The sequence below is a fragment of the Balaenoptera acutorostrata genome, chromosome X (assembly GCF_949987535.1).
Source record: "Balaenoptera acutorostrata chromosome X, mBalAcu1.1, whole genome shotgun sequence".
NCBI classification, from domain to species: domain Eukaryota; kingdom Metazoa; phylum Chordata; class Mammalia; order Artiodactyla; family Balaenopteridae; genus Balaenoptera; species Balaenoptera acutorostrata.
Genome location: NC_080085.1, coordinates 90,825,890 through 90,844,794, shown reverse-complemented (window position 1 = coordinate 90,844,794; position 18,905 = coordinate 90,825,890). Strand labels below are relative to the sequence as shown.

The window sequence follows — 18,905 nt, the reverse complement described above, 5'->3', positions numbered from 1 at the left end:
CCACAGTTTCAACCATCTGCTGCCTCCCTGTGAGACAAAAACCTAAAACGTACTACCATTTCATTGAAATACAATTGTCCATTCTTTCATTCACTAATAACTAAATATATATTGGGCTTAAAATTTATACTGTTCCATTTGAGGTGTCTCATTAGCTCTGTAGTAGAAATAAGATAAGAAGGAAAATTAATATATGGGCAAATTTAAGAGTTAAAAATGAGCTGAGATGGCTCCTTCACATTAGCTGTTAACTTGCTCAAGTTTCAAGGCATTGAAGATTAAATAATCCCTCTTTGGACCCCTCTTCCCCATTCAGCCAAAAGCCTCTCTTTCTCTTTGTCTCTGCCTCTCTATTTCCTTCTCTCTCTCTCTCTCTCTCTCTCTCTCATGATGAGACCTCATTTTCTGTAGATAAATATAGAAATATATAAACGTGCATAATAAATATGTAAACACCTACATAAGCAAACTTACAGGAAGATATGATGAAGATGAAAACATTCAACGGTTACCTTTGGGTAGTATGTTTTGGGGTAATGATTTTTTTCCCCCTCCACATATACTGTGACATATACAGTGGAATGAACCTCATGCACACTCCTGAACACCCAACTGTCTGTTAATACAGAAGCAGCATCCATGAAATTAATAAAAATAATACAAGGCTGCTCAAAATAACTAGTTTCATATGTAACACGAATGAAATGCTTAGATTAAAAATGACTGAAATAAACAAGGACAACAAATTAGCTTCAAGTTCCCATTAATCACTCCTCTACTCCTCCCAGCTCCCTCCTATCCCCACGCAAACCCAGCACTCACTTCTGAGACCACTAGAGGTTCACCTCAGGTGGGGTGGAGGACGCCTGCATGATGTCCTGCTGCTCCTGGGAGAAGGTGTGCATGGAGCTGGAGGTGTGTGTAGGCACTGGGATGGAGAACACACTCTCGGTCTCACTGGGGCTGGCGTCCCTCACAAACAGCTCGTCATTCACGATGCTCAGACTGAAGGAAAAATGGGCCCTCAGACTACGCCTGGATGGACACCCACACCCCCAATATTGACTCTGCTCCCACTGGCACTCAGCAACCAGGTTCCTCCCAAGCCCTTCCTGTGTCTGTCTCCCAGGTTCCTTGACTGGTACCTCTGCCCCTCCCCACAGAGCCCACCTTTGGAGAGACTGTCCACCACCTTCACTCGATTTATAGGTTTATCCCCAACCCATGGGCAATTTCGCATTTACCCTTTACCACAGCCCAAGGGGTGGACGCTCTGATCCCCATTCTCGGAAGAAGACACTGAGTCACAGAGAGGTCATGTGACTTGACCAAGGTCACACAGCGAGTGAGTGTTGGGTCAAGGAGAGAACGCATAGGCCGATTCCAGAGCCCATGCTCTTCTTAACCACTAGGCTAGACTGCTCCTGAGATCTCCCTGCTGGCTTTCCACAATACCGAGTAAACCTAAGGTCTGCGCCACCACATTCCCAAGCCCCTGAGCCCAGGCGGGGATGGGCATTCCCGCCCACAACAGGGCTCTCACCTGGAGCAGTTGGCAGGGTTAGCGATGAAGGTCCGGGTGAAGGCACGCACACAGCCCTGAGAACTTCCTTCCACTTCAACAGCAAACAAACAACAGTACCCCTTAGAGCCACACGTGCTGTACACGCTCACACGGCGGTCCCCAGTCAGGCTGTGACTTCACACTCATGCTGAGAGGGCATTTGTTCACGGGGGCCAGCGTGTCGGGAATCGGGTGGGCAACTATAGGAGCAGTCTGCGCCCAGTGACAGGGCCCCTGACAACCACTACACAGGTTCACGGGATGCGTTTTTCACAGCCGCCCAAGAGGTGGATACTACTACCCCATTTTGCAAATGAGGAAACTGAGAGGTTAAGTAACGGCCCAGGTTCTCAGAGTGAGTATCTGGGATGAGAGCCACCAAACTCCACAGCCTGTGTCCCCAACGCCCAGGGTGTGCAGGGCAGACAGGCATGGACACAGCTCAGACCTGGATTGTCTGTGGGAAGCCTGAGGGCTGGAGAACACAGTGGGGAAGGGGAGGGGAGGGGAGGGGAAGGGGACGGAAGGGGTCAGGGAAGCTGGGTGGTTCTGGGAGTGAGCCTGGCCAGGGGGAGGCAGCAGTGGGGCATCTGGGGAGGGGGCTCTACACACACTCACCTTCCTCGAACACCCCGCTGACGGAGAAGCAGAGCATCGTTTCCTGAAAGGGAAGAGCCCAGGCGCCCAGTCACCACCTGCACCTCCTACCCACCTGCGGCTTCCTGGGCCCGCCCGAGGGAGGAAGCAGGCGCTCACCGTCTGGGACCACGTGTCCACCACGAAGGAGAGGAAGTCAAGTCATGCTGAGTCTTGGGCAACACACAGAGGGTGTGCACAATGACACGATTTGTGTGCTTCAGCAGCTGGACCCGCAGGTCTGTGAGGGGAGGGGAAGCGAGCGAAGGTCAGGGGCTGCCACGCCCTGGGCCCTATGATTGACCCCTTCACCGCCCTTTCCCACCCAGTCTTCCCATCACACACTCACGGGGGTCCGTGAGCTTCTTCATATTCCGGCTGTCCTTGAAGTACTCGCACAAGCTGCTTCTAGGAGACAAAGAGCAACAGTGGGTGGTGGGTGTTTGCAGGAGCTGGCCTGTGTCTGCTGGGGAGGCACACGGCCCAGGAGCAGAGCCTGTGCTGTGATACTCACGGGGCTGGGTCCTCGGGGTGGAAGGGAATGGTCAGGGAGAAGTAGGCCCTGTGGTGATAAGCACCCACGAGACACTGTCGGTCTCCATAGTCATGGATCAAGTAGAACCTGAGGGGGGAGCAATAAGGACAGTCTACCTCTGTGGTCTGGACCTCACATGAGACTCGGAAACTCCCCTGAGTAGACCTGTGCTTAGGTGGCCTCACCTGTCCTCGCCCTCCCCCCTTGCTCAGCTTCCCAGAGGTACTTACTGCTGCAGGAATTGCAGGACTTGTCTCTTCAGCTTATCAGATCCAAAGTAGCTGCCCTGGAATCAAATGGCATTTGAGACTATGCAGTGGATAAAGCCTCCCTGCAACACCCCAAATGTTGTTTGATCCTCTTCCTCACCTTGCAGGGCTTTACTTCGTAGGGAGTGTCAACCTCAACGGTAACTGGTGACGGTAACTCCTGGCCATCCTGGAAAAGGGAAGAGGAAGTCAGGAGTGGAGACCAGGGGAGTGGCCCTGGATGATCCGGGAAAAGGATGGGCCCAGGAGGGTGAGGGTCAGAGGTCAGGTGTGAAAGGGCCCTGGAAATTCCATGGGAAAGCTTACACTGGATGTCTTCATCATGAGGTCCTGGAAGTCTCTAGTGTTATATTCAACTTGTGTGTGTGCGTGTGTATATTTATGGGTATTTTTCCAGCAAGTCTAACCATGTCATTTTCAGGAGTCCATGTCCCCCAAAATGGTTAAGGTTCTGATGCTAATATGTGATCTAGGCAAGACCCAAAGGGCTTGAGGGCAGGTGCAGAGGCCACCGACATTCATAAGAGACAATGATTTACATAGGCACTTACCAGGCATAACAACTTCGGGAAATATTCTCTGATGGCCCTGTCCAAAACCAAAAATAGAGAAGAGGTGGTTGATAGTTCAAGGCTGCAATGCTTCCTTTGAGTGAAAACAGTCATACCATAAACAGAGATCAGTGTGTTCTGGCCCATCCAGCAGCGCCCTTTGCCCACCTCTGCTTCTGATTTTAAGGGTTTTCGGTCCACTTCCCTGTTGAGCACTGAGCATCTGTCAGCTTACTGTCTGAAAGGCACTGTCTCCTCATCTCTCTCAATACCTTCACTTTAATATTCCTTCCCTCCCTCCCTTCCTCTCCTTCGCCTGGGTAGCTTCCACCCAGGCTACTCGCACTCCCTTCTCCAGTGCCACAGGGAGCAGCATTTCAAACCCATACTGCAGGGCTTCCTTCTCCTCCCTTCCTTCCTCCAGGGCCCCACTGAAGGCTGTGGGGAGAAGAGGGAATGGGGTGGGAGCCCGGGGCTCTGCTACCTCACTGGGGGTCCAGCACTCTGGCAAGACCCGGACACCCCCCAGGGATGGCCCAGGATGCTGGGCCAGGGAGGTGAGTGAGGTGGGGCTCAGGGAGGGAGATGGAGGGGATGAAGGCAGAAAGGGAGTGAAGGTAGGAGGGGAGAGATGAGAGAGACATAGGGGCACAGAGACAAGGGAGAGAGAGAAAACAAAGGGAAGGGAAAGGAGCTCTCCCGTGGTCGGGGTCAGGGAAGAAGAGAGAAGAAAGGGGAAACGGCGCCCCTGTTGCGGCTCTTCACCTGCCCCAGAATCGCCCAGACACACCAGGTAGGAATGGAAAATATGCCCATGTTGGGCTGGGGCCCCACTGGATGCTGGTTGAAACTTTGTCACCTGTGTGAGTTCAGCCAGACTTGGGCATGGGAACCAGGGCCGCCGTGGGGGCACATCTCCCCCAGAATGAGGAAAGGGTCAGGTCCCAGCTCAGTATGGGGCTGAGGATCCGTGGCCCACTCTTATGATCACCGTCTTCTCTCCTGATGACCCCTGCACCTGTCTGAGTTCGTTCTTTATCTGAGGAACCGTACCTGTCTCAGGCTGCCCAGGGCTCCTGTGAAGGACCAGATGGGATGACGTGACGTGTGCAGGGAGGGATGGAAAGTGCCCCTGAGAGCCCTGTCCTTCTGTCTCCTCTACCACCTCTGCCCTCTGCCTTCCACTCCTGCCTCAGGAAGCCCTCTGATCACTGGCGGGGGCCCACGTCTGGCCCCTTGACTCAAGGAGCCCTGCTTTTTCCCAAGGAGGGTCCAGCTCCTGGCATTGGGCCAGCAGAATGGATGTCATGACAGCAGCCACCCACGGCCTCAGCCCTCAGCATGGCGCAGGAAAGCCCCCATGTCAACCTGGGAGACGAGGGGGGACCCCTTTGGAGGAAGGGGAAGAGGGCCCCTCTCAGAACGGGGGAGGCAAACGCCATCTCAGCACGAAGAAAGAAGGCTTCTCTCAGCAAGAGGCCCTGGACTGGAGGACCCTTCTCAGTCCAGGGCGCCAGCATCTGGATCAAGGCTGGTCGCTCCTGGTCCTGGTGAGGAGGAGAAGCCCTGCTTCCTGCGGCACACTCTTGGGAGGCCTTGGCGGAACATAGCTGGGCGCAGAGAGCTGGAAACAGACCCCAGAGCCCCTGCAGAGGTGAGCAGGTCAGGGGAAGGAAACTCCTCACCGGTGATAGGCACAGAGAGAGCAGAAGGTGGGGCCTCTGATCCTCCCAGAAGACCAGGGCTGCCACCTTTGGCAAAGGGGCACTGTCACAGATAGTCTAGGCTCCCACGGGTGAAGGTCACCAGGAAGGGTGACAGGGTGTTCACACTGACCTTACATAGGTGGACTGGTCGGGGAAGGTGCCACACAATGGGTTCCCTTGCAGCCACAGCTCTTCAAGCTTCAGCCCTTGCATCTTGCTCAACTCCCACACAGACGTCAGCTGAGAAATATGGGGCGGAAGAGGGAAAAGGAATCCCAGGGAAAGAGGGACATCCGGCTCTCTGCACCCCCAGCGCCCTCCCTCCCCCACAGGTACCTTCACCTGCCTCCTGTCATCACTCTGATGGCCACTAACACGCCCCCTCCCCACTCTCAACCCAACTTTGATCTGGCTCCCTCTTCTCACCTCATTTTTGGAGAGGTTCAGGATCTTGACCGTGGGGGCCATCTGTATAATGTCAGACAGGCCATCCAGCTGGTACAGTTTGTTGCTGCTCAAGTTCAAGGACAACAGCTTTGGGGCAAGAAGAGGTAGAGTGAAGGTTACTATCTAGGACCTTGGAGACAAATCTGCCCTCCACCCCATCTCTTCCACCCCCTACCCTAATACCAGCACTGGGCCTACAGCCTCACCTCAGGGAAATTTTTTTTGATGATCTGCAGGGTGGCAGCCATGCAGTTTCTTCGATTCAGAATTATATCAATATGGCCCAACAAGTCTTCAGGAAGGAGAGGGGAGGGAATCAGATGGCTGAGTGGGGTCTGGGGCCAGCACCAGCCCCGCCCCACGTTACCATCCCTAAGTCTCCCTCCAGGAAGACCCCTCTGCCCTCGCCCACCCTAGAATTACTGCTGTCAGCCGTACCTGGGTCATCGCGGAGCCTCCGGAGGTCAAGAGCTTGCTGGGAGACATCAAATCGTTTGCTCAAGGTCAGCTGCGGAGAGATGGAGAGAGCCGCTCTGAGGCTGTGGCGGTGGCAGGGAAATCAGGGGCGAGGGGGACGGGGGGCTGGAGGAAGGAGAGGTGGGTCTGAGCGCTGGCACACAAAATGCCTTGAGTCTGCATTACTTTTAGCTGCTCCATTTCTTCTGGCTTCAACTTATCCTGCACAGAGTAGGGAGCAGCGGAGGGGCTGACAAACACAGGTATCTGCAGGAAGAAGAGGTGGGGTAAGCACCAGGAACTCTAGTTCCAAAGAAGACAACCAGACCCTGGCCTGTACTCCTTCCTCAGGATGAGGTACAGGTAATGCCCGCGACACACACCTTTCGGCTCTCCTCGTCACAAATCTTGTAGCTGACATCCATCAATGCAGAGGCAGTGCTAGCTTCTTGGACAAAGAACTCAGCCCCAGTGTGCATAAAGTGGAACTACAGGGATTGAATGCAACAGCAATAGTATCAGAAGCCAACAGACCCTGCTGAACCAGGTCTCTCTCTCTCCCCCTTCCCTGTGCCCACGCGTCTGGCTTCGGCATCCTCTCTTACGTCCACTGGAGTGAAGGGGACACTGCAATGGCTCTGGATTGAGTTCATTAGCCATGTCCTGTCATACTTTACCCCATAAGGAATCTAGGATGAAAAGAAGGGATGGGAGAGAGGACAGACAACAGGGAATTTAGGCTGGAGGACGAACCTTTTCCTGTTCTTTTCCGGCCTTCTACTGAGCTTGACAGGGTTTCTAAAGAAGGGACCACTGGCATGATTTCTTATGGGTGTGTGTAATATGGATTTCCTAAATACTCTTTCTCTCCAGTCAAGCTCTCTTCCAAATAATCAAGGTGTCAGAGATGATCTTCCTTTTATAAATTTCCAGGAGATCCTACCCAGTGCAGACACTGCTTGCCCCTCAGACAAGGTCTCCAGAGGCTCGACCCTCCATCTCCCACACTCAGCTTGCCAAACTGAGACCTCCAATGTGGAGTTGCTCCATATCCTTGGCAGTAGTTTCCATCTTTGCTCTGAGACAGGCTCCTCTGTTCTCCTCACAGTCAGCCTGTTCCCTTTACACTGCTTCTCTGAATCTGCCCTTAGATGAACAAGATTGTTAACTCCTGGTCATAAAAAGGACAGCTTACAAGCTGTCCCCAGTGAAATAAACCAGCATCTCAACATGAGCCCAACACAACTCCCCCTGACTTTTCTCTCCTGCACATTCCATACATTTTTCAGGATACTCACGGTGACCCTGAACCAGCTCCCTGGGGTTCCATCTTGTGTGTTCTCCCGCATTTCTCTCTCCAGAGGTTTTCTGTTTCCCCACACAGTCATATGCATGTGGCCTTCACTGTCCAATCTCACTGTCCTCTCGTTGCCTGGGATGGTACAGGGAGAGCTGCAGGGGGGATGTGGAGAGAAGGAGGGTGAGTGGCCATACGTGCTAAGAAAGTCTTCTGTACACCCTCGTCTCTTTGACACCAGCACTACAATTAGGATTGCTCAACCATTATTTCACTTCTAGCATGCTTCAGTTTTGCAGTGACAGAAGAAAAACAAGTCCACGGAGAGTGAGAGAGGTGCATAGTCCCAGGGGCTGCTGTGTACAAACCCTGCTGCCTGGTCACTTACTGTCTTACTTCGGGGTCCTCCTGGACATCCCTCTTCACCACGTTTCCATCATCCTCCTGGAGGTGTGAGGGCTGAGGCTCACCCCCACCGAGTTCATAATGAGGGCTCCTCTTGCCAGAATTACCTGGGAAAGAACTACAACCTTTCTTTCTTCCTTGAGGTGGTCTACCACCATCACTGTATTCTGAAAAGAGGAACAAAAATACAAGTTTGAAGACACATCTGTGGTGCACTTACCATGTACCATGTCTTAGGTAACAGGATGGTAGGGCAGGCACAGTGCCAACTTTGCCTAAGGGACCAATCCCACAAACCTCAGAGAGGACACTCTTCTGCCTGTGCAGAGAGGACAGCCTTATCCGACAGATGGCACTATCAGGGGAAGAATCGAGGAGGAGCAGGATGAGGAAGAGGAGGACAAGGAGGAGAAAGAGGGAGGAGAAGGAGGAGGGAGGAGAGGGCAACTGCGTTGAAACTTTTAACACAGTGGAGCAGGACTGATAAGGAACCGAGGTGTATGCGTCCATGGGTTAGACTGGACACCAGTCATATATGTACCAGGAAGGCACCCGAATCTTGCCTTCTCTCAGGACTTTCTAACAACCACACCAATACCTCTCTCGTGCTTCCCAAATCCAATCAGCCACCACACCGATTCCACTAACAACCAGCAAGCTAGCTGGACTTCCTTTGCCAGTGCACTAGGAGCTTTAATGTCACGTGGCACTGATGTCACAGCCTCCTGAACTGTCTCCCTCCCTCCAGCCTTGCCCTGAACAATACTCTGTTTGCAAGAGCCAGGGTGAGCTCTCTTTTGGGCCAGCCTGAAATGCCTTTCAGCTCAGCAGGCAACTCTTCCTCACTTCAGCTCTTCTATAACAAGGGTGTGAATGATAACCTGGAATGATGTGTCAGCCACCATTTCCAAGTGTTTAGGGATTCTTCTTTTTGCTTTCTATTACTGGTTTCTAATTTGATTCCATCGTGGCCAGGGAACACACTCTGGGACATTTCAATTCTTCTTCTTTTTTTTTTTATAATTTAATTTCTTTATTTATGTCTGCGTTGCGTCTTCGTTGCTGCACACAGGCTTTCTCTACTTGCGGCTAGTGGGGGTTACTCTTTGCTGTGGTGCACGGGCTTCTCGTCGCGGCGGCTTCTCTTGTTGTGGAGTTTGGGCTCTAGGCACGTGGGCTTCAGTAGTTGTGGCACGCGGGCTCAGTAGTTGTGGCTCGAGGGCTCTAGAGCGCAGGCTCAGTAGTTGAGGCGCACGGGCTCAGCTGCTCCGCGGGATGTGGGCTCTTCCTGACCAGGGCTCGAACCTGCGTCCCCTGCACTGACAGGCGGATTCTTAACCACTGCACCACCAGGGAAGTCCCTCAGTTCTTGTTGAAATTACTGAGGCTTCTCTGATGGTCGAGGAGATGGTCTAACTTGGTGAATGTTACAGAGACCCTCGGGGAAAAACCTGTACTCTGCTGTTGGTGGGCGGACTGTTCTATTTATGTCATGAAGATCTCGTTAGTTTCCTGTGTTATTCAGGTCTCCTATATCCTTGCTGATTTTCTGGTAATTCTGTCACTTGCTAAGAGGGAGGTGGGTGTGGAAGGCCCCCACTATACTTATAGATCTGGCTCTTTCTCCTTTCAGCTCCACCAGTTTTTGATTCATGTACTTTGAGGCTCTGTTGTTTGTGTTCATACACATTTAGGATCTTTATGTCTCCCTGGTGTCCTGATCCTTTCATCATTCTGTAAGGCCTCTCTTTGGCTCTTGTTCATTTTCTTTGCTCTGACATCTACTGTATTGGATACTGAAGCCACAGGCACGCTTAGAAAGTGTCCTGGTTATACCTCACCTTTTATTCACTCCTAGGAGTTGTGTTGTTGTTCACCCCTCCGCCCACAAATTCTCCCCTCCAACATATCTAATTCACCATGGGAAAAGATTTGGAAGTTTTTCGGCACCTGCAGAAATAAGATCGTGTCAATTCTCTTCCCCATAGGTGGATTCACTAAGGGTATTTTATTTTTAACACATTCCACTGAAACAGGGAACCAGCAGATTATCATACCAGTGGCTTGTGGGGAGGGAGGATTATGGTAATTACACTGTTAGAAACCAGCTTCCTTTGGGTTGTAATACTTAAGGCTCTCCAGGTTTGTGGGCTGTGCCTTTTGTACATTAACTATTCCATGTTGTCTCAGGGCACGCTTACGAGTAAAGATCCGTCCAGGGCTGATCACTCCACGATGGAGTGATTACGACCAGGCCTCAGATGAACTCCTCTGAGGAGCCGTTGCTTTCCCTGTGTGGCCCGCTGTCAGGGCAGTCCTGCTACTCACAACCTTGGGACTTTCCCTGTGTGGCACTGGAAGTGAAAGTAAACACAGATAGGGCATTGGACCCACAAATGCCACTTGCTCGGTCCCCAAACCTCGGAGGGGGCCTGGCGTGCTCTCTTTCTCCCACACTCCACATCCAACTGGTCAGGAAATTCTCTCGGCCCCTCTCTCAAAGTATGTCCAGAAGCCAGCCACTTCTCACCACCTCCATTACCACCACCCTGGCCAAGATACCAACATCTATCTCCTGGACTGTACTGCTGTCCAGCTGGCCCCTCTGCTTTCATCCTGGCTCCCTTACCTGTCTGCTTTCAACCCAGCAGCAGAGCGCAAGTCAAATCATTTCACTCCTCTGCTCAACACCACATAACAATGGTTTGAAGCCCACCAACATGTTCAAAAGCCAGGAGTTCATAATGATACTCATCAACAATAGCAACAACAAAGAGGAACCTTATTGGTGACCTTTGGAGAATGCCAGGCAACCAACTCGTTTTCAGGAAAATCCAGCAATGAAAGGGAAAAATTCACATTTTAAAGGGAGCAGTAAGGGCATGTGGTCTATGTATGGTGTATAGGAAGAGTCAGAGTCATTTGCAAGAACCCACATTCCTTCAGAAATAACGTTGCCAAGGGGAAAGCGTAGAAGGGGGCCAGCTAACAGCTACCGCAGTCCCCCGGCTGACCAACTATGTCGGGTGCCTAAACAGGGCTAGAGACCTCCCTCATCAAGGTGATTCAGACACAAGCAATCTCACACATCGCCTTGTCAAGTACTTGATAGAATAATCCAGTGAAGCCTTGTGGTCCTGGGATTTACTTTGCTGGGAGATATTTGAGAACTGATTAAATCTCCTTCCTCATTAATCGATCTGTTCATACTATGTATTTCTTTACGATTCAGTCTTGCTAGATTGTCTGTTTGGGGGACTTTATCCATTTCTTCTAGGTTTTCCAATTTGTTGGCATACAATTATTCACAGTATTCGCTAATAATCCTTTTAATTTCTGTAGCATCAGTTGTAATGTCCCTCTTTCATTTCTGATTTTAATTATTTGAGTGTCTTCTATTTTTTTTTTCTTAGTGAGTCTAACTAAGGCGTTTGTCAATTTTGTGTAGCTTTAACAAAAAGCCAACTCTTAGTTTCATTTACTTTTCTTCTATTGTTGTTGTATTTCTTCTCTATTTCATTTATCTCTGCTCTTATATATCTCCTTCCTTCTGCTAGTTTTGGCTTTAGTTTATTCTTCTGTTTCTAATTTCTTGAGGTGTAAAGTTACGTTGTTGATTTGAGATCTTTTGTCTTTTCAATGTACACATTTAAAGCTATAAACTTCCTTCTTAGCACACCTTTGCTGCATCCCATAAGTTTTGGTATGATGGACTTTCATTTTAATTTGTCTCAAAGCAGTTTCTAATTTCCTTTGTGACTTCTCCTTTGACCCATTCATTCTTTATGCGTGTGTATGGAGATTCCAAAAAAAATGAAAACTACAACTTCCATATGACCCAACAATCCCACTTCTGGGTATATATCCAAAAGAACTGAAAGTAGAATCCTGAGGAGGTACTTGCACATCTATGTTCATAGCAGCACTATTCACAACAGCCAAGAAGTAGAAACAATTAAAATGCCCATCAATGGATAAATGGATGAACAAATTGTGGTATGTATATATATATATATACAATGGAATATTATTCAGCCTTTTAAAGGAAGGAAATTCTGTCATATGCTACAGCATGGATGAACCTTGAGAACATTACGCTAAATGAAATAAGCCAGTCACGAGAAGACAAATACTGTATGATTCCACTTGCATAAGCTTTCTAGGGACTTCCCTGGTGTTCCCGTGGGTAAGACTCCATGCTCCCATTGCAGGGGGCCCATGTTCAATCCCTGGTCGGGGAACTAGATCCTGCAAGCATGCTGCAACTGAGAGTCCGCATGCCACAGCTAAGAAGCCTGCATGCCACAACTGAGTCCACATGCTGCAACTAAGAAGTCTGCATGCTGAAACTAGAGATCCCGCATGCTGCAACAAACAGCCGGCACAGCCAAAATAATAAATAAATAAATAATTTTTTTAAAAAAGTTGGGAAAACTATAGTAAACAGAGTCCATGGGTTTAAAAAGAAAAGGTATCTAAAGTAGACAGATTCATAGAAGCAGACAGTAGAATGGGGTTACCAGGGACTGGGGGGAAGGGACAAAAGGGAATTGCTGTTTAATGTGTAGAGTTTCAGAATTGAAAGACGAAAAAGTTCTGAAGATTGGTTTCACAACAATGTGAATCAACTTAACAGTACTGAACTGTACACTTAAAAATGGTTATGATGGTAAATTTTATGTTACGCATTTTTACCATAATTTTTAAACCTGTACATTAGAGTGTGATTACTCAAAAGGAAATATTAAGAAAAGTTTTTGTTTGGATATGTAAATACAAACGTAAAGAAGTCAACATAAAGAACACGTGAGAATGTCAACTGTGCTTATGAGTAGGTGTTTGGAATGCACAAAAGGTGTACTTTCATGTCCCTGCTCTACTTGTATAAAAGGCTGGGTCAGGGTTTTGCCACGGCCTTGGGGGGAAGCACTATTGCTACTGACTCATTACCTAGCATAATAGAAACAATTACTGATAATCAGATCTACCTGTCTTCTCTCTGATTATTAAGCTACATCACTTTGGACAATTCACCCGGCTTCTCCTGATCTCAAATTACTTACATGTAAAAATCAGGGATTAGAGCTAACCACCACCTCAATCAAGATATAAAGCATATACCACACTCCAAATGGTTCCCAGTTAATCTTTCCATCTCCCAGCTCCATATAAACCTTGATCTGCTCACAGTCCCTATATATTCGTTTTGCCTGCTGCAGAATTTCTTGTAAATGGAATCATACATACTGCACACCTTTGTGTCTGGCTTTTTAAAGCCAGCATCATGTTTTTGAAATCCGTTTATGTTCCTGCCATTTTTATTGCTGAGTAATATCCCACAGTATGGGTTGTAGTTCTCCACCTCGTTTACACAGTAGAGCCCCTTGGGGAGTTTGAGAATGCCACCAGCTCCAAACTATACCCACAATAATTAAAGCAGAATTGGGTTGAGACCCAGGCACCCACATTTTCTAAATTCTCCACGTGACTGCAGTGTGCAACCACAGTTGAAAGCTACTGTATTAAAGTATCAGTTTTTGGTTTATGCTTGCCAGAGACCCTAGGAATGGATGCCACCTCATTTTGCTGGCTTTCCACTTTGTTGTTTGAGGGACCTAGTGATTCCATTAGCTTAAATTAGAGATTGGCAGACTACAGCCCATGGGCCAAACCTGGCCTGTGGCCTGTTTTTCTAGGGCCTGCAAGCTAAGAATGGTTGTTACATATTTAAATGGTTACAAAAATAATATTTCTTGACATGTGAAAATTATTTGAAATCCACACGCCAATGTCCATACACAAAGTTTTATTGGAACACAGTCATACTTGTCTCTGGAGGCTTCCGCTCTAAAACAGCAGAGCTGAGTAGTTACGAAAGAGACAAAATGGCCCACAAAGCCTCAAATATTTGTCACCTGGCCCTTTCCAGGGAGTTTGCTGAGCTCTGGCTTAGAGCAAGTGTCCTTAAAACAAATGCACAGTAACTGTGGTAAATGGCTGACGGTCCCTTTGGCTAAGCCTGGGAAGAAGATTTACTGCAGTAACTTGCGACTTCACCATAGGGTCCTTCCTCAGTAGTCCACTCATTCATGGTGTTCTGGCTCAAGTGTGGGAATTGAGTAAGGGACTACCATTTGCCATCAAGACAGGTCAAGTCACCAGACCTAGAGCTTGATTTCTTTATTTTTATGTTCTTATATGTTATTACAAATATTTATTTATATTTTATTTATTTTTACACTGATCAAATGCAACTTTCGAGTATGTCAGATATTTCAAGATCCAAGGGATCTGTTGATCAATTAGCCACCTTCAGAGGTTGCTACAGGTCAAACCAATGTGACTACCCTCCCATCCTTGCTGTTTATTAGGTAAAGAGTGCTCACCTTGAGCCAGGAGATTAAGTGCTCCTACTGGGCCTGCAACACCAGAACCCCAACATCTCCACTCAAATGAGGGTGACCATGTCAATGGCAGAATCTCCCATCTCATCTGTGGCCTACACAAGTCAGCCACTTCAGAACACTTCACAGATGAAGATGCCCTCCACACTAATGTGCTTCTCAATGCTGTGGGGGAAAGGAGTGTCCTCTGGGTCCCAAACAGCAGCTGCCTGGTCCACCAACACATTGACTTCAAAGGCATTTCAATTCAAGTGACCACAGGTGGTAACTCTTGAAACCGAATCCCCCTAAAACCGAGTTCCCTTGCCAGGTTGATGACTAACTTCTCTATCCAAAACTTTATTCCCTCTCTTGTCCCACTCAGGATCCCCTCAGGATTGGGGAGTATCAAAGAAAAGGGGGGACTGACACTGAACAGAACCCTTCAGGGCCCTCCTGGGTACAAAAGCCCTGCTGTGTTCCCTGTTTCTTGTCTGTAGAAAAAGGCTTTGGCCTCCTAGGCCTTCCCTGAGTTCCAAAGAACAGACTCAAGCAGTTACTAATTAGGGAAGTGAGGAAATGCAGAAACAAAGGAAAAGCAGTCAAAGAAACGAAATTGAGTTATTTGTAGAGAGGTGGATGGACATAGAGTCTGTCATACATAGTGAAGTTAAGTCAGAAAGAGGAAAACAAATACCGTATGCTAACACATATATAGGGAATCTAAAAAGAAATGGTCATGAAGAACCTAGGGGCAAGACGGGAATAAAGACACAGACCTACTAGAGAATGGACTTGAGGATACGGGGAGGGGGAAGGGTAAGCTGGGACGAAGTGAGAGAGTGGCACGGACATATATACACTACCAAACATAAAACAGAGAGCTAGTGGGAAGCAGCCGAACAGCACAGGGAGATCAGCTCGGTGCCTGGTGACCACCAAGAGGGGTGGGATAGGGAAGGTGGGAGGGAGGGAGACACAAGAGGGAAGAGATATGGGGACATATGTATATGTATAGCTGATACACTTTGTTAGAAAGCAGAAACTAACACACCATTGTAAAGCAATTATACTCCAATAAAGATGTTAAAAAAAAATCTATCCAATTGTTGGGTTTGGGGCCAATTACCTGTGTCTAGTACTTTTGGGTTATCTTGGTATACTCACAATGAAAATATTATTTTCTATTTCGTGCAATTATTTTGTGTATATTAGTCTTACATCCAATAAACTGGTTAATCACTATTATTATAATTTTCCATAGAGCCTCTTGAGTTTTATATGAAGACAATTATACTCACAGTTTTGTTCCCTTTCACTTTTACACATGTATTAATTAATGTATGTATGTATTTTGGCTTACTGCAATGCCTAGGAGACTCAGTAAGATGTTGAACAGAAGTGATTATATGAATCATCTTTGCCTCTTCTGAGTTTCAATGGAATGCTTTTAATGTCTCACTATTACGTACGGTGTTTGTTGTAGTTTTTGTAAAGTACACATTATCATTTTAAAGAAATATCTTTCTATTCCCAGTTAGCTAAGAGTTATTTTTGTGGTTGTTTAATCTTGATTGGTTGTTGAATTTTATTGCATGCATTTTTTTTCTAGAATCTTTGTGATAATCATCCTTTTCTTGCTCCTTTACCTATTAATGTGTTGAACTACATTATGAATCTCCTAATGTTAAACCAACATTGCAAGTTTGGTATAAACACAACTTTGCCCTGCTGTATTATCTGTTTTAGCCATTGCTGGATGAAGTTTGCCATTATCTTATTTCTATTTTTGGCATTTTTATAACTAATTAAGATTCACCAGTAATTTTGCCTTCTCATGCATGCTTTGTCAAGAATAAGCTTAATATTAATATTTTCTGTTTCCCCAAATTTCTTTTTTCTAGAATTTACCCATTTAGTATTAATTTTCAAATTATCAGCATATCTTTTTCATAATATTATCTTTTAAATCTTTACTGTCAGTACAAGCAAGACACCTTCTTCGAAAGTGGCTTATCTGTGCCTTCTAATTTTCTTGACCCATACTGCCAAAGCTTTCCTTATTTTTTTATATTTTGAAAGCACTAACATCTAGCATTTTTACTCAACTCTTCCATATCTGTTATCGATTTCATTAACTTTGGCTCTGACTTTTATTATTTTTTTCTTGCCAATATGGAAATGCATGAGATGATTTGTAACAAGTATGCGACAAATCCACAGTCTTTTCATCTACCGTCATGTTTTCTTTTATAATTGCTATCCTCGAATAGCACGGATATCCAAATATCCAGTACATTTAATTGCTTGGAAAAGACCTGTGGCTTACCAATGTGGGGGGTTTAATTAAATCCATTGTTGGAATATCAGATGATTAAGGGAGATGGAACTGCAGCATTGAAGCAAAGGAACTGCTATGATAAGTACGTATGAACTTCATTGAAGAGGAGAGCATACAATATAGAAAGGAGTAGGAACAGAAAGAGCACGGACTTTGAAATCATATATCCAGAATGTGCTCTGTCACTTACTGCGTATGTGATTTTAGGCGAGTATTTTACCTCTCTGAGCCTCAATTTCATCATGCGGTAGTGCTGTTTGCCATGGGTTTCCATTTGTCCCTGTTCCCGGGACCTGGAAGAGCTGTACTTCTTGACCTCCTTTGTTTGGGCAGGGCTGTGTATGTGACTGGTTCTGGCTGATGGGTTGTGAGTGACATGTGCTATTTCTGGGCCAGAACATATGGTTGTTGGTTTGAGACCTTGCAGGGTCCTCTTCTCCTCAGGCACAGGGACTGACAACTCTCTAGATGATGGCTGCTCTGTCAGTTTGGGTCTCCAAGTCATTCCAGCAAGAATGGCTCAGACCCCCATAGTCCACCATCCCGTGAGGGGCATGCACCTGCCATGGACATGTAGTCGAAGTGAGGAATAAGCCCCTGAGATACGGGACTGTCTATTACCACAGCATAATCTAGCCTATCTTGATTCTTGTATCTTATCTGTAAATTAAAATCACATCCTCTCAGGAGTTTTCTGAGGATTAAATGACAAAGCTGGTATGACAAGGTTGCCACAGTGCTTGACATATAACAGGAACTCAAAAAATGGCAGCTATAATTATTAAATAATAATAACAAACTAGTTTTGGAAAAGTGTGGAAAATTGGTATAAAATGAGAGCTACTTCATCCACTCATCCTTACGGGTAAGTTGTATCGTCTTTTCAAGAGTGGGGCATTTTATTTTATTTTGAAGGCTTCCTAATGACTAGCACTTATGCATTTATTTCTTGCCATCATGATATCAGAAACATAAATTGAGGTTATATGTAAAGAATGAAAAAGTGGAAAGATTAAGCAAAAGAGAGAATGAGTAATGACATAAGATAAAATGAGTTAGCAATAAGTAGTTTCTTAATGAGAAGAACAGGTTATAATTATTAGTAAGCATACATTGTTCTTAGTAAACAAAGGTACAAGGTATTAATGCGGTAGAAGAGATTTAGTTTGAACAGGCTTTCCCAAAATGTTTTCTGAGGAACACTAGTACTTCCAGTGGTCTGTGGAAACATGTTCCATTCCCATATAGCTTGACGAAACTACCTGCTACAGACTGAATGTTTATGTACCAACCTAGTCTCCAAGGTGACAGTATTTGCAGGTAGAGTCTTTGGTAGGTGATTAGGTCATGAGGGAGGTGCCGTCATGAATGGGATTAGTGCCTTTATAAAAGAGCACCTAGAGAGCTCCCTTGCCCTTTCTGCCATGTGAGGACACAGCGTGAAGACAGCCCTTTATGAACCAAGAGGCAGGCTCTCACCAGACACTGAACCTGCTGGTGCCTTGATTTTGGACTTCACAGACTCCAGAACCGTGAAAAATAAATTTTTGTAATTTATAAGCCACCCGGTCCATGGTGTTCTACTACAGCAGCCTGAACAAGCTAAGACACTACCCTTCTCGTTGAGATTCAAGTGGCATATTATCTTAAAAATATGACAATATAGAAATCCTTTTTACCTTCATTTTTGTATGTCCCGTATTTCTTCAATGGATAAAACCATTTTTGTTGTTGCTGTCTCTCAGACATAGTGTCTTGTAGAACAAACCTGAAAGTGCTGAAATGAGAGGAAAGAAATGGCCATTATATAATAAAAAATATATATACCACCCCTTTAACCATCTCTCAAACAATATTTAAATCCCTCACAAATGTAAGCACCATCTTTTACTTGCTGCATTTTACTCATTAAGTACCATCTACGTGATTTTTATGAAATGTATCATCTATAATTTTATTTAACATGGTTTTCTTAAATAAATTCACTGTTTTTTTCCCACATGAAGGAAAGGGGAGAGCTTTCAAGGACTGTAACAAGGAATGGTTAGAAAATCAGGAGGAAAGGCAGAAGCCAGGGGTGTCTGGCTGGACTAATTTAAGCCGTTTAGAGAGTCCAAGGAGAAAAAGATTATGGCATCCCACCCCACACACACTTTGAAAAACTGCTGATCAGCAAAGCAAATACACAAAACAAATTCTGAACCTTAACGTGCTGGCTACTTTCACACTTTTACTGAAAAAATATCAAATTAAAAAAAGTCTCTCTCCTTGCCTCTCTCTACAGAACAAATTAAGAGACAGAAATTCCGATCAGA

General features: G+C 46.5%; 1 pseudogene; it reads right to left on the bottom strand.

The window, feature by feature from the left end:
• Positions 1–818: 818 nt before the first annotated feature.
• LOC130706426 (nuclear RNA export factor 2-like) lies at positions 819–7,573 on the bottom strand (annotated as a pseudogene).
• Positions 7,574–18,905: the final 11,332 nt, after the last annotated feature.